The following is a 14395-nucleotide window of genomic DNA, read 5'->3' as shown; positions in this document are numbered from 1 at the left end:
ATTATTTTAGGTGTATTCTCTGTGAATTGTGTATAAATTAAATGATTTTGATTATTGTTATTAAGCAATAAATGTTATTATTACACCAGTTCTATAGTTATTACAACATTTGGGATGATAGTTTGGATCTTCATCTTGCCAGTTTTATTATAGCTGGGATATTTTAGAACACAAAATTTCAAAACATATGAGTATTATAATGTAATTTAATTTCTTACATGACAATAAAAAAATTATCCTCAACCACGCTTTGAAATTTTCACGAATATCTCGGCACTATTAAACACAATGTTATTACTAAGCTCTGTTAATTTTTATTTAAGTGAAGTATATTGAACTGAAATCGTTACTTTCTTATAACCGTGTACCAGACTGTTGTTTCTACAATCACAAAAAAGCGAATCGTTCTGAGTTATGCAAAGACAACATTAAATTTGAAACGCCCATTCTAATTTAGGCTACCTTAATCATATAGGTATAGATAAGTAATATTAACTCTAGCTAAAAATTGATAGTAAAATTGATGATTATATAAAATTGACAGTCAAATGAACCCCATTAAAATATTATTTTTATAAACCATGCACTGGATTGTGTATAAATAATAAATCTAGAATAAACGTTCCCATACACACCAAGATACAAATAACCAACAAAACAAATCAGGTTTGAAAATACGCCACGCTCTCCGGAGGCTGTGAGATGATTGAAGCCTATTTGCTTCTTTTATTTGGCCGTCTCTTATTTACAATTCTTTCCGACAGTAAAAAGAAAATTACATTTTAATAAACTACTACTGACAAGTTTACTAATATTTATAAAAATGCAAAAATTAAAGTTCATATATCTACTATATTTAATGCTTTTTGTTCGAACAGATTAAATATTTAATGCCATAAGTAAAATACTGCATTTAAATTTACCCTGGGATCTTTACTCAATCATTGGAAACAACTACTGCAAGGTAACAGTTGATGACATCAAATAGAACTACCTCCGTAGAAACACCTCACAGCTGCGTCTCCAAGACTACTTGGGGTTACCGTCGAACCACTGTCTTAATACGCCTTGGATTTCCAACATACAGCTCTTCAAATTATCATCTACTTAATATCGTACCTCATCATAAATATTGTATCCTAGGGCAATTTCACTTCTTTGGTTACTTCACTACACCACCATCAGAGAAACACGAGCTACCAAATGAGTTCCAAACATGTTTTGACTAACATATTCACTAACGTATTTCCCATCCCATATTCTTTGCATGGATATAGGAAAATGACCTCGCTTATCTTCTTTGGTCGTATTATGTCATTGCCAATGTCCTTGACGAGATAGCATTATACCTCAGTGAAAAACATTTGAGAGGGACAGTAATAATAATTCCTAATTAGTCCGGTGGACAAACAACCACATGTAAATTTATATGCTACTTACCTATATATGGATGTACACAAAACAGAACAGTTTTCACAATCATTTTACGTCATTTTACTTTATAATATTTGATTAGTTGCTTTTCTTACTATTGTGTTAAATATGATACTATACTGTATACTTATATTGGAATTAACATATAATATGGTACTGGATAAAATGACATGATTAAAGGCTTCTTCCCATCATTTTATTTATTCATAAATTCAGAAATAATTCGTTATCACTCGTACTTATGTTAAAATAATTTTTTACTCCAAAATAAAATATTATTATTATAATCCTAGTTAAATGTTCTAATATGAGTTCAATAAAATTGTTTCATTAATTCTATAAATAAATGAACGTGTGTGCAAAAGTAATGTAAAAGTAGCAGTACCTTTAATGGAAAAAACTGTACGTCCCTGAGCGCGTTCACAATTAAATTACCGTTATTCAGAGAAAGCTTGAATATAAAACACAACAGAGGACCAGTTAGTGCACATGTGGTCTCCTGTTTACTGAACTAATGGATCTTTCTCCAGCTGTATAAGCTTCCATTTGACATTGTTCAAACACTTTTGCTTTCTTGTTAAAACATATTTTATAATTTTTTTTCAAATTATAAATATATGCTATGATATAAAGGATTTATAAAGTTAACTGCCGCAACATCATGCGATTTTAGTTACGAATAGTAATACAAGATACGAATTCACGACACCACGTGTCGCGTAAGAGACATCGCTAGGATTGGATGTAGACTTACATGTAATATCAATCTCAAGATATCCTCTGGAAAATATAGGCAAACAGACATTCAGATAAGAAATCTCCTCAGTAAACAAAATTCAAATTTCTCAGCCTTCTGAGTCAGAGGGTTTAACGATGCTTTGCCAAATTCCATGGTTTGAAATGCACAGTTGATCATAGAGCTTGTTCTTGTCTACGTAGAAATTAAGTTTCATGTTGATTTTAAAGCCTCAAAATGACATTTCACGATATATCTTGCCCCATGGTAAGTTAACAGTAATGTTCTTTAAATTAGTGTTTAAATAATAAAAGTTCGGGTGGTCTAGCGATTGTACTAGAACGAAAATTACGGTTAAAATAAAATAATGGTACAACATTTTGCACTCCATATTTGTCAACTTTTACCGCATGAATAATATATATAAGCATTAATTTTATAAATGTGTGTATTGAGGAATGGAAGGGACAAACAGTACCATAACGAATAGCTGCAGAGACTGGGAGCAAGAGGGTCAAACAAGGAAACTCTTTGTATTTATTTATGTACTTGATAACTTTCCGTGGAGAAAGGCTACTTTGTTTTACTTAGACTTTGCCAGATTGTGGCCGCATTCCTCTAAAATTCGTAACTGTGTTTCTTCTTCACTTTAGTTCTCTTTCTAGTGTTCATAAAAAGTTCACTATGTTCATTATTAGCTATTAGACGTTGGTTAAAATTCCCCACAAGTAAAGGAAATTCTGATAATATGTTATTGTAATTTCTCCGTTCGGTTTTATTTTTGTAGTCTATCCATTTTTAATCGCATTCAAAATTACATTGTAAAATATGTATCATAGTTACTGTTAGCTAAAATTGAATTGAATTGAGTTAAATTTATTCATATGTCTATCAGTTGACAATTTTATATACAGTGAAAATGCCCCATAAAGAATATATGATCTGTGAGTAGGGACGAGTACTTTTATCCGTTGGTCCGTTGGTATCTTAATTATCCATGAATAACTAACCGTACAGTACACAGATAAAAAATGTATTACAACTTGATTTTGCTATTAAATAACGGTAGTTGATGTGAATGGTTTGATGCATTGTTTTACTTTCTGATTGTTTAAAGTAGTCAGCTTTTTATAATTGTTACAATTGCGGTTGGTTTAATAAAGAGTACAAAATAAAATTGTATACTAACTATTTAACAATTTTGATTTAACTAAAATTTTTTCAGATTATATAATTAATTATTTATACTAATTAATTGGTGATTTTTAAACATTTAATATTTAAATTTTAGAATCTGAAACTGACTGTTAGAGAATGCAAGTGACTGTAGTATCAGCAGAATAATATTTTTAAAATTTGTGTGACACAAAAGCCTATAAGGTGACCTGGATATTTCACATTTTCAGTTGAGGTCTGAAATAACCGGAATAAGCATTCGTATATACATTGTATATACATATCTACATATACATACAAACAAAGAAGGCAATATAAAATGACTAAGTGTAATGCGAATGTAAGAGTGTCTCCGCTGCATTTACTTCGAGCCTATCAAAAACTCATATTTGGGTAAATTTCTATAGATTATATGCGAAAGATAGAAAGAGTTTGTCAATATTATTAATTAGACTAGAAGATGACTCCAAAAATAATGCCATTTCGTGTCGGATACTCGTGCCGAACATTGAAATATAAATAATTTTTATTATTCTTTATGTGTATTAGGAGATTTTTAAGAAATAATTGTCGGACATTAAAAACTGGAAAATCCCTTTGCAGTATTTCACCCTGGAATCTGCTTCCTTTTTTTATTATCGTTTTTAAATTGCCCTCTGAGTGACAGCCAGCGGCTCCTAGACAGCCACGGAGGCACCGCCCCAGGCTAAGATGCCATATTGTAGCACCGACTGCACATAGGCGAAATAAACCGTCCTACAGTGATCAGCGGATAGCACTCCACTTTTTTGTGACAATGTGTAGATAATTTTTTTTAATCTTTGCTTCATGCATTGAAAATGTGTGATCCAACATAACTAATGGTCAATAATGACTTCTAGATATTTGTACTGGTGGATATGCTCAATGATGCCGCACCCACAAGAAACAGCCTGCGAATCACCACAGAAGTGCAGCCTAAGCACCATTCGAACCGGTTATTAAATTTGAAAAAGATTGGTAGATGTTTAGTTTAACTTATATTTACCGAAGGGGAGTCGGATGGCCGTATCTCGCCCATGTTAATTAGGCCAACTTTAAGTATATGTTTCTCATAAACTACAAAAGACATCAGCCTAATCTTTTTTATTTTGTAGCTTACACTAAATAAATTAAATTGAATGAATGGTTTGAAAGAATATTTATAATTTTTTTTTATATGAATTTTTTTATTAATAAATAGATAAATAATGTATCCTGAAAATATTCCTTATATATATGTATAATATATAATATATAATATGAAAATTAAGAGAGGACCAAGAGACCTGCCCTGTGTAACCCCATAATTTATATATATGTTGTCACTATTCCTGCCGTTTACAGACACAAACTGAAGGCGAGTATCCAGGTAGCTGACGAACCAATCTAAGGAAGTACCTTCAATCCCGATTTAGCTTAGAAATTAATTTTGTTCTATTTACTGAGTCTTACTGCCATACTTCTCAGCTATGGTCTTAGTAAAATCAAACAAAGCGTAACCAGTATTTTTACTTCGTCTAAAGCCATATTGGCAATCAGCGATTATGTGTTCATGTTCTAAATACTTCAAAAGTTGAATTTAAAACATTTCTCCATACTTTTACCTATGATTGATAATAATGATATTGGTCTAAATTTACTCATTACTGTTTTCGCTCCAGATTTGAATATTGTTATTACTTTTGTCATTTTAAAAATATCAGTAAATTTTCCAGTACGATTACTTACATTTATTATCTACGTCAGGGGCTCTATTAGGCAATAAATTGAATCCTGGAGTAATTTTCTTGGTATATCATCCCAGCCCGGCGCAGATATTCCTCTCAAAGATTTAACGACCTTAAAAACCTCCTGTTGTGAAACAACATTCATTGTGAATACCGATTCCACGGCGTGGCCTGCATCATCCACCTCGGTAACCCCACGCGGTGGTATGGCACCAGCCAGCTGCCCCCCTACAGAATGCAAATACTGATTAAAAGCTTGGCTAATTATTTTGATACGTGCGGGGTCGGCATATTTGGTGTTATCTAAAAATATCAACTGTTAAAGGTATACATACATTTTTTGATTATAATGGCTATGAATTATGGGGTTCATGATCGGATAAAATATAAATAACATTCAAGGAAATTATGTTATGAGGGAAATTAGAATAGGTAAATTGTTATGAAATGCAACTAAAACAATCTTGTCACGTACTTGCTTATAATGGCATTTGAAGTGTTCCGTGATATGGGAAAGTTAATCTTATTTTAAATAAAAAAGAAATTGAAATAACACTTATAGAATCTAAGTAACCAATAATAGTGTAACGTCAATATAAATTAGGTCTAAATATTAATTTAGACCTAATTAAATGAGGTTGAGTGGTAGAGAGGGCTAAATAGCCCTAACTCCGCCTCTTAAATAAAGGCATATTTCATTTCATTTCATTTCATTTCATAATTTAATCAGTTTATTTTATACTACAACCAAATTGTAATTGTAATTATCGTTAACAAAAATAAAATTAACTTTCCCAGATCATGGTTAATTTCAAATTCCAATAAAAGCAAGTACGTGACCGTCGGTTTACTGTAGAGTATTATGTTTTTTAATATGGTTCATTTATGCCATAATGGAAAAGAATTTAGCGAGAGGAAATAAACCTATACATTTTGATAATGTATGGATACAATTATGGATGAAATAATATGTAAATACTTTCGTTCGAATTACTTTTAAACGTAGTACAGGGCTATTTTAAAGCCTATATCGCATGGTATTTCATTGATCTAAGAAGAACTTTAATACAAGAATTGGCATATGAAAGTATCTAATGAGGAGAGGATTAAGAGTTGTGATAGCACAGCTACTGTATTGTGTCACAAATACGATTGAGATGAGGAGATCAGTACAAGACTATAAAATTGATAGATACTTTGGATGCTAGAGTTTTATATTTCGAATATTATATTATAAAGGAAAATTGTGTTAAAGATTTCCTTATTTACAAATATATTATATATAAAATTGTGACTTTAAACAACATTTATTCATATCCATAATATTGTACATAACATTGAAATGTGATGGCTATAGAATAATAAAAAGACCTCTTTATATTTAAACCCATATACAGCCATATACCTATATGTACAGCCATTACAGTAGTGCGTTCATTACAACGCAAGAGATCAGAGATCAGATTGCAGATCTCTAAACGTAGTGTTACTGATTTCTTGTTTCACTGAACGATGGCTATTGTCCGAAAAAATCCTGTTTCCTTCACAACGCTTGTTTTATAAAACCGCACTCACTAGTGTTCGCTATTCCCTGATAGTGTACGTGACTGGATACACGGGATAGTTTGACATTTAAATTTGTTTTATCGTGTCCATTACCAACATGTCTCTTAAATCAAGTGGTTATTCTAATTCAATTGTGGGAAAAATAAAATATCAACGGATGAATATAATGGTTTGATTTTATACTTTATTAAATATTTGAGCTATTAATAAACTTGAAACTAATAAGGGTAATTTTCGCCCGATTTGCTTAGTACAGGAATTGAAACAAATTTTATCCAAAACTCGATATAACACAAAACAATTCTTTTTGCCAGATTTAATTTGTATAAATTGGCAATGTTTTGGAATAAACGTACGGCAGGACTATACTTAAATAAGTTCATGTATCAATATTTATATTTTACCATTTTGACTGTTGTTATATTATGAATTATACAAATTTACGTATTGTGGGATAGCAAACATTTGTTATTAAATATATTATGGATCATAATCAGTATTTCTCCTAAATATTTTATCACTTGCTTTCTTCCCGAAAAGCATAAAAACCCAGAATTTAAACGGTCATATTCTTGAGCAGTAGCATCTAGTTGGAAAAAATTGTTTGTTATGAATTTGGAGAGTTAAAGAAAAAACATTCAAGCACTATATGAGTAAAAAGGGACTTATCGTAATCATAAAGTTAACATAGACGTTACATTGTAAACGTAATAAAGTACCGTACTATAAATATAAAGTATGTTAAGTTAACTTTGCTTAGTTTTATACAAGTACTAAAGCCTTTACAAATAGCCCCATTATACCGGTATAATATTTTCAATTACATTTTTTACAATAAGAGTCAATTTTTAACTTAAAACGTTCGATGAATTTTCTTCTTTAAAGTAATCAATAAACTGGTCTGACTTGGACTTTAATCTCTGAAGCCAGATCAGGAGATCATCTGCTAATAGCCAGTTGAAATGTCGTGATCTCTCCGTCTGGGAGAGTTTGTGATTGGACGTTGTACACGGGAAGTGTGCCGGTAGAATTCTTCCTGAATTTGCTTAGGATAAGCGGTTACTCGTTCAGCAAAGTGCGGCCGATATCTATTTTATTTTATCCTTTTGTACTCCGTTACTGTAGATACAGAGAAGGAATCCCTTTAACGACTTGTCCAACCCCCCATATCGGTGACTGTTAGTGTGTAGTGATAGAGTTGTTAAAACGGCATCGAGCAACGGCATAAATATGTAGAGATTATCAACTCCAAAGGACTCCTGAGGATCCAAACTGAACCCTCCGTCCCGTGTGCCTGGACTGAAGCCAGAACGACGTCAGTGAGTTGGCATCGCTCCTTACAAAAACCTGTACTACACTGCTTTTGTTAACCTTTCCAACAATCTATCTATTTTGTTCTATAATTTATTAATTTATATTGTACCGCCTATGTAGCAAACACACTTATATTAGGTATATTTATGTGGCATTTATTAATAGCATTAATACTTTCATTCAAAAATTAAAAAGCATAATGGGTTATTTCTAATTTTAGGGTAATAATGTCCTAGATTAGTTACTAATTAACTTAATAAAGGGAAAATGTTTTCTAAAGTATTTATCAAAACAATTATACTGTAATCTAAAGACTATTATGACCAAGTTTTAAGTTTTAAACCTTATTTTACTTAGGTCGTATTTTCTTTAGTCATGCTTAAGGCAGTGAAAATGGCTACTTTCATATCCACTCGTGAGTAAAACGTAGTTACATTCGTACTCGTACATTATAGTGCGATAAAAATACTCTGACACTCATTAAATAGCTGTATCCAAGTAGACTCCCCTGATATGTCGGTTATGGCCTATAAAGCAAGGCCTTTATCTAAGCACGAAGAACAGTACATTTTCATAGAAACAAAGTAATTAGCAGATAATTTCATCGGTTGTCATAACGTAACAGTTTTTGCTCTGTGGATTTGTTTGTGTAATAATATTATTCTTTGGAGTGTGGTTGACTGATAATACTATAAATCTTTTATTATTAATGAAATAATAATGTAATCTATTTTGGTAATATTATTGTTTAACACTACCAAAGTACACTTGTCAAAGTACCGCATTTTGTAAATCAGACTTTTGTCTTTAACCCTTTTGGGATCCGAAAGCTCGTAGAGCCCGGTCACCCTTTTGAGATGTGACTTTTGTCTTTGATATAATCTATTTTATTTCATAATAAATATAATGTAAAAAATATTAAGGTTCAAGTTCAAATAGACTTCAATAAAAGCTCATATGTTGGCTTATACTTGTAAATATTTAAAAATCACGTGCCATACATAGATCTTCAATTTTTCTTTGTACAAAAATGAAGTTTGAATAAATTTAAGAACGAAAATGTACTACTTCGAGTGTAACTGTAACATGCAATAAGGCAACATTTTCCGGCTGTTTCCATGAGAATAAACAACTAGTGAAAGGGTATGAAAATCTCTGAGATAAACTTATTATTGGTTACTTGAGCCTTTGACGTTTACATAAGTTGGCCTCTTTAAATAGTGAGCCTCTTGCTTAAAGTGTTTGTATAGGTAGCTTTATATACTTAATAAAAATATATATATATAATAGGATCTTCATAAAAAATGGGTTTTGTTTTTCGCCACACCTTTATATGTTAATTTAAGATGTTATTTTTTAAAATTATGTCCTCAGATAGAATGTAGATCAGTTAGTTTAGCATGAAATTGAATTTGTATATTTACATATTATTATATTTATATATTTCTTATTTAATTATTTATTTGTTACATGCGTTAAACGATATATTGTTGATTTGGTACGGTTATTGTTAAAATGTAATTGTTATTGTTAAGATTTTATTATTGTTATTGATGTGTCATTATTAGTTTAATTGTTGTTATTCTGTGTTGAGTTATTGATATAATGAATACCGACATGTATATATGTATATATATGTGCATGTGTGTCTATATATGTATATGATCTACAGTAAAATGAGTTAGTGCACTCAGTAACAAGAAGGAAGGAAAAGTTATATATTTGTTATTTCATTAATTATTTGTTGCATGTGTTGAGTGATATGTTGTTGATTTGGTACGGTTATTGTTAAAATGTTATTGTTATTGCTACTACGTTATTGTTAAGATTTTATTATTATTATTGATGTGTTACTAGTAGTTTAATTGCTGTTATTATGTGTTGAGTTATTAACGTCATGAATACCGACATATTTATTGTATATGTTCTACAGTAAAATAAGTTAGTGCACTCAGTAACAAGAAGGAAGGAAAAGTTAGAACTGGATTAGCTTACCCAGATAGAGGTTAGTTACACACAACACAATACTTGTATCACTTGTATTAATTACCACACAATCACAACTATACATTTTCACAACACAGCCACTTGTGACAGTTTAAACAAAATATAGGAAAACACAATATGGATAGGATAGTAAATTGTAAATGGATAGTTTAGTATTTATTTCTGATGAATTATGGCACTGAGTATCCAGAGTGACGCCGGCTAATGCATGACTGAATCAGGCACAATTTGGACAAACCTCTGTCTGAGAGCGAAACTGAACTTTGCTCTCTGAACAGGTTGGACAACCAATGAAAATAAAATCACTGTTGGCCGGCGTTATTCAACAATATTTGGATATTCATAGAAACCTATCAGCTCTGGTTCACGTCAGTAGTATTAAAAAATAAATAAAATAAAAAGAAAACACTACAATTAAAGGCTCGATTTTAAATAACTACTTAAGTTGCTGGACTCTAGATTAAGTGTATTAATATTATTATTAGATTATATCACTGGCCACACTACTGGTAATAGTGGTCAGTAAATTCCGAAAAAGTTATTGTGAATTATACTTTGTAAATTATTGATGGAATAAATAAAAATGATTATTATTACATATTACAAATACAAATATACAGTTATAATGAAAATGATTATATCTTATTTTACAGTTTTAAATTTTTAATTAAAAGAACAGTAAGATAAATAAAATAATATGTACGTATTAGTGCTAGTTAAAATATAATTGATTCAAATGTAGTATTCCCTAAAATCTGAATATATTTATGGACGCAAAGACCAAGAGCACAACAGTTTGTGCTAAGGGTTAAAGAGTAGTATTTTGACTGTATCTATTTAAAGTTTATAATGGATAATTACAAAAAATAAAGATTAAAAAAAATATAATTTGTTTTCCAATATCCCGTTGCTATAAGATTATGAAACTTCATACGCATTTTATTCATGCCTAAAAAAATAAAAAAACTAAAGAACTAAAGAAATGTTATAAATACCAAACCTGTTAAATTTTAGTACAATTGGATGAAAGCAAAAGAAAACAGCAAAGACAGTTTTGTATTTATTATATTTCGAGGATTCCATGTCTTAGTCTATTGAGACTAAACGTTAAAAAATAATAATAGTTGATAAATATGTATTACTTGAGAACTTATTATTTACAATAAAATTGCTCTTGAGACTTTTGGTCATGGTCAATATAAATTGTTTTAATTGAGCCAAACTGAATTTGAAAAATATGGAATTCGAAGTATAGGAATCGTGTTTCCAACTTTTTTATAAACTTCCTTTAAGGCCACATGGCTTAATATGTTCCTTCCTTTTCACACTTCTTCCTCCTTTTTTATATGTAGAAAAAATGTATTCCTGGAATACAATTTGGATTGTATGCTTCACTGTTTAGTTTAACACTGAATCCAAATTATTTTTACCAAACATGCAGCCTTCATAACCAACAGCTAGCAAGTAACAGTATTCCAAGCTCTTTGAAACAAAGGACCAACGTCACTTCGTTCAGGCAAAATTAACAAACTCTACATCATTTTTTAAACTAAATAGTGCAGCAAAATTTATGAAATGAATATTTCTTTAAAAAAATTGCATACTCAGTATGTATTTGACATTACCCGTGGGGGACTGGCATCCTCATCGGCATCAGCCACTGTCCCAGATGGGATCGTGGGTGATGTACCATCCTCGTCTTGTGCTGCAACTTCTAAGGGAGTGGCAGGGCAAGGGGAGGAAGCCACCTTCCCTTGTCACTATTCCAGTAACAAGGGTAGAAAACCTTTTCCCCCTCTTGGTTTGGCCCTGAAATTGAGAGTAGTTACCTATCCCTTCCATTCCTGATGGTCCCACTCCTACTTTACCAACAACCCCAGACTAAGGTGTTATGCGACCCGTGCTGAGAGTCTCTTGGCACTGGGGGTATATTCAGTGTCTACAACAGAGCCTTCTGGGAACCAGGGGACACCCAGTCGTAATTACCCTTATCTTCCTAATCGGGTCACTGGGAAGATGGACTGCAAATACCCGGTTCTCGTGGGATCAGAATGGAGATGGAAAAAGTAAACAAAAACATAACTGAAACTCAAGAGGTAAGCGAAACTCAACCAGAAGAGCTACCGATTGAGCAACTAAGAGTGTCTGAGATGACCCCAATGGAGGAAGACAGACTTCTCTTGTCAGAAGGCGAAGTTCGGCCGGAAGAGCCAAAAAAGAAGCGGCTCTCGAGAGGCGAACTACGAAAGCGGAGGATAGAAGAGGCTATCGATAGAGGTGAGCCGATAATCCCCCGGAAAGAAAGGCAGAAGAGATGGAAAGAGAAAAACCGAGCTCTGAAGAAACCACACAACGAAGCCGGTTCCTCAAAAGGGAACTTGGTTTTTGTTGGGGCCTCAGAGCAAGGGAAAACTCATTCCGTACCAGCCCAAAAACAAAGAGAAAAGAAGGAAGGGGCATGATGGAGGTGTCACTAAGAAGACACCCGAAACATATGCCGAAAGGATCTCTGTGGAGAAGCTGGCTATTGTCCGGCTCGAACACCCAGAAGAGAAACTATCGACGGAAGAAACCAACAACTTGAAGAAAGTGCTGGGCAAACGCGCCTTTAAGGGCAAAAACCCCCCTTATGCCATGGCTGTCATGTTGAAGGTGGAGCGATAGTGGTCGGCTGTGTAAACACAGAAACAAAGGTGTGGCTGGAGAAGCAGGTCCAGGAGCTGAGTCCTTTCGAAGGTGTTCAGCTGAAAATGGGCCCAGCTAAAAGCCTGGTAAAGATTTTCAAAGTATCAACTTTTTATCCCTAAGGACATCGAGGTGGACAGCAAGCAAGAGCTGTTCGAAGCCCTCAAAAACCAAAATGACCTTGACACGGATCAATGGACTGCTGTTGGAGGGAAATCTAGCACCAACGGCGAATTCCTGGTCCTTCATGTGGACGAAGACTCCCTGAAGAAGCTGAAGACTCTGGCGATGCGCCCATTTTTGGGTAGCGACAGGATCACCTTCAAGCTGCAGGGAGGTAACGATCAATAGTGGATGACAGCGGTGCTCCAGATAAACCTACACCACAGCAGAGCAGCTACGGCAACACTCTGCCAGAAGATCCTGGCTGACGACATAGGCGTGGTCCTGATCCAAGAACCATGGACCGTTGGCAGCCGTGTGATGGGGATGAGCACCGCTAAAGGTAATTTGATATATGATTCTGGCAGTAACAACCCTAGAGCATGTATATATGTCAGTAACAAAATCAAATCAATAAAAATGGCACAAATGTGTTCTATAGACACAGCCGTGACAGAGGTTCACTTGCAAACAGGTGATGGCAACATCAGAATCCTGTTTGCAGCGGTTTACCTCCCATACGATTTTCTAGAACCACCGCCAACTGCGGAGATGAGGCGGATTGTGGAGTTCGGAACCCTTACGCGGAGGCACCTGATTGTCGGTTGTGACGCGAATGCCCACCACACCGCTTGGGGGAGCAGCAACATCAACAATCGGGGTGAGTGCCTCTTGAATTTCATAGTAGAATCTAACTTATTATTATGAATCAAGGCCGTAAACCAACTTTTGTACAAAGAAGAGGTACAGGGGTAAGAGAAGAGGTCTTAGATATAACTCTGACTAGCAACTATATTGCAACTAAAGTTTTAAACTGGAGTGTGCTAGATGAAGCATCTGCTTCAGATCATAAGTATATCTCCTTTGACATGAGGTCGTATAAAATAAATGAGACCTATAGAAACCCAAAGAAAACAGATTGGGTAGCTTTCAATGCAGAGCTAAAAAGCAATCTAGTAAGGGAAAATGGGTATCAGGGGCAAGGGGTCAAGGACATGGCGAACTCTTTGCAAAACGCCATGATAGAATCGTACCACAAAGCCTGCCCCGTGATAGAGAAAAACGCAAGGAAAAAAGCATGCGGGTGGAACCAGGGGCTGGAAACCTTGAGGAAAAACCTTCGCAGAGCATATAATACATGCAAACGTGCAGGGAACTGGGATAGGTACTCTGCTGCTCTAACAGAGTACAATAAAGAGGTGAGAAGAGCTATGAGAAACTCGTGGAGAGAATTCTGTCAGAGTATTGATAAGGCTCCTGACTGCGCAAAACTCCAAAAAGTCCTAGCTCGAAGCCCCACAAATGTGGTGGGTACTATACTTAGGGAAGATGGGACTCACACCAAGGACCCTGAGGAGACTCTTCAGTGTTTACTGAATACACACTTCCCAGGATCGTTTCAAACCAGTGAAACGGTTGTTAGTGAATGGCGGCGAGAACCTAGAGATAGCTCGTCTAAGGAAGACTGGAACTGTGCAAAGACTGTTATCAACTACTTAGGGATAAAACGGGCCCTGGAGTCTTTTAAGCCGTTCAAATCACCAGGTACCGATGGCATTTTTCCTGC

Source organism: Homalodisca vitripennis, chromosome 2, assembly GCF_021130785.1.
Source record: "Homalodisca vitripennis isolate AUS2020 chromosome 2, UT_GWSS_2.1, whole genome shotgun sequence".
In the NCBI taxonomy this organism is placed as follows: domain Eukaryota; kingdom Metazoa; phylum Arthropoda; class Insecta; order Hemiptera; family Cicadellidae; genus Homalodisca; species Homalodisca vitripennis.
Note: the sequence above shows the minus strand (reverse complement) of the source record.